Consider the following 3,094-nt stretch of genomic DNA (forward strand, 5'->3'; position numbering starts at 1 on the left):
AGTACGTGTACATTGTGGTAAATACCCGCGGGTAACCTCACGTAAATACCGGCTCATGCGAATATTGGCTATGATACGTCTATCATACGGTTAAGCATTTACGTTATTGGAATAATACAGTATGTAAAATACATGTATATGTAAATACATCAGTAACGCTAGAATGCCGTAAATGTAAGTGTCAGCAGTCCCTGTATGATATACATTAGCTAGAATAAGACATAATAAATCCCTGTCTAGTATAATACACAATTTACTTTGCAATTGCACAAGCGTATTTGTTTAATAACCAGTAATGCTCAGTCGTACAGCTTTCGACCAAGTAACAGTACCTCTTTTATGTCGCTAATTTTATATTTGATTGTTAAACGTCTACTGTATCTACCATGTATATTATTATTGTTTGAAATTTCTTTCTATATGTAATTACTCACTCTGCTACGAATAAAGACTCAAGGGACTCAGCAGCCTTCTCTCTGTTTTTAAGGTGATGGCCGAGTAGTCAGCTCTGCCAAGTTAATTCCCCCCAAATATCTTGTCGTCATTGTGACGTAGCCCAGGTCTGCATATACCACACAACCAACCTACGTCAAGTGTATACAAACGTCCTCTGCAGTTCCACACATAAGAAAACCATGGTTCAACGATGACTGCAAGCAAGCAAGGAAGGCAAGGTAAAAAGCAGAACATTATTTCCGCCGCCATCCTATGGTGCATAATTTAAATAAATTTAAAATTTTAAATGCCAAAGCAAGGCGTACTTTTGGAAAAATTATGTATCCAAAATAAATTCTCGGACACCCATGTCCAAGGTATGGAACATGGTCCAGAAAATTAAAGGTAAAGGTACTAAATCTACTGTCCATCATCTTAGACATGGAGATCAATTACTTACTGATAAATCAGATATTGCGAATAAACTGGGCGAAACTCTTGCTAAACATTCTTCCTCTTCTAATTATGTACCTAAAATTCAGCAATATCAAAAACAACAAGAAAAGAAAACTATTAATTTCAATTCTGATAATGGGGAAGATTATAATGAAATGTTTTCTATTCATGAACTCCATACTGCTCTTGATCAAGCTCATGACACTGCCAGAGGAGCTGACAACATACATTATCAACTCTTGAAACATTTACCAGAATTCTGTCTGGAAACTCTCCTAAATATTTTTGATGATATTTGGACATCGGGTAATTTTCCTCCTTCATGGCGTGACGCCATAGTAGTACCAATACCTAAACCTGGACGTGATCATACGGATCCATCCAATTATCGTCCGATTTCGTTAACTAGCTGTGTTTGCAAGACCATGGAACGCATTATAAATAATCGACTTGTTTGGTACTTGGAAACAAATAATCTCATAACAGATATACAATGTGGTTTCCGTAAAAACAGAAGTACTGTTGATCACCTCATGCAACTGGAATCATTTGTTAAAAACGCACTAATTAACAACCAACACGCTGTGTCTATCTTTTTTGATCGTGAAAAAGCATATGACACTACTTGGAAATATGGCATTCTAAGAGATTTACATGACTTCGGGTTGCGAGGTCGTTTGCCTGAATTTATAACCAAGTTTTTAAATAACGGACAATTCCGGGTCCGTGTGGGTCCTACCCTGTCTGATCATTACAATCAGGATCAGGGTGTTCCACAAGGCAGTATTTTGTTTGTCACTCTTTTTAGCATCAAGATCAACAGTTTATCTAAAGTTTTAAACGATTCAATTGATGGATCGTTATTTGTGGATGATTTTAATATTTCCTGTCGTGGTAAAAATATGCATACCATTGAACGACAATTGCAGTTGTGTTTAAACAAGATTAATAAATGGTGTCTTGAAAACGGCTTTAAAGTTTCCAAATCGAAAACTAACTGTATACATTTTTGTCGTAAATACAAACCACATAAAGACCCTGAACTGTCTCTAGATGGGCGCCCATTAAAGTTGTGAAGGGAGCCAAATTCTTGGGTCTAATCTTTGATTCACATTTAACTTTTTTACCACATATTAAATCACTTAAAACTAAATGCCTGAAAGCACTTGACTTGTTGAAAGTGGTTTCAAATTCAAAATGGGGAGGGGATCAGACTACCCTTCTCCATCTATATCGATCCCTCGTTCGTTCCAAACTTGATTATGGCTCCATCGTCTATGGTGGAGCCTGCAAAAGCAATCTTAAACTTCTTGATCCTGTCCATCACCAAGGTCTAAGAATTTGTCTTGGGTCCTTCAGAACTTCACCTATTGACAGTCTTTACGTTGAGGCCGATGAACCATCTCTTGCACAACGCCGTATCAAATTATCTTTACAATATATCACAAAACTATACTCTAACGAATCTAACCCTGCATATAACTGTGTCTTCAATCCTCTGTATGAGGATTTATATAGCAAAAAGTCTTCTCTTGTTCCACCTCTTGGGCTCAGAATAAAGCCGTTTATTGCTGCTGCTGGTATTGAGCTCGACAATATAGCTCCCTTCCGTCTTCTTTCTTCTCCCCCTTGGCAGTTGGTTAGACCACAGGTTGACGTAACATTAACTACATTTAAAAAATCAGAAACGAATGAGTTACAGTACAAACAAGAATATAATCAATTGAAACATACATATAACAATTACAAATCCTTATTTACAGATGGATCCAAGGACGGTGGCGCAGTTGCTTGTGCTACTGTCATTGGATCCAGAACAATCTCTTCTAGATTACCAGAGAATAGTTCTATTTTTACAGCAGAAGCGAACGCCATATTAACAGCTCTTAAATATATTCAAAGACACCCGAAACGTAAACAGTATATGATATATTCCGACTCTCTTTCTTGCCTTCAGGCTTATAAAATATTACTTGTAAACATCCAGTTTTAATAGAAATTATTGAACTGTATAATACTCTTGCTACTGGCGAAAACGACATCGTCTTTTGTTGGTTACCCAGTCACGTAGGTATTTCTGGGAATGTGATGGCCGATCTTGCTGCAAAAGCAGCACTCAACAAATCTGTCACACCACTTCTTATCCCATGCTCTGATTACAAGGCCATCATTAGATCTTATATCCATGATCTGATGCAGAGGA

This window comes from Haliotis asinina, chromosome 9 (genome assembly GCF_037392515.1).
Source record: "Haliotis asinina isolate JCU_RB_2024 chromosome 9, JCU_Hal_asi_v2, whole genome shotgun sequence".
Lineage (NCBI taxonomy): Eukaryota > Metazoa > Mollusca > Gastropoda > Lepetellida > Haliotidae > Haliotis > Haliotis asinina.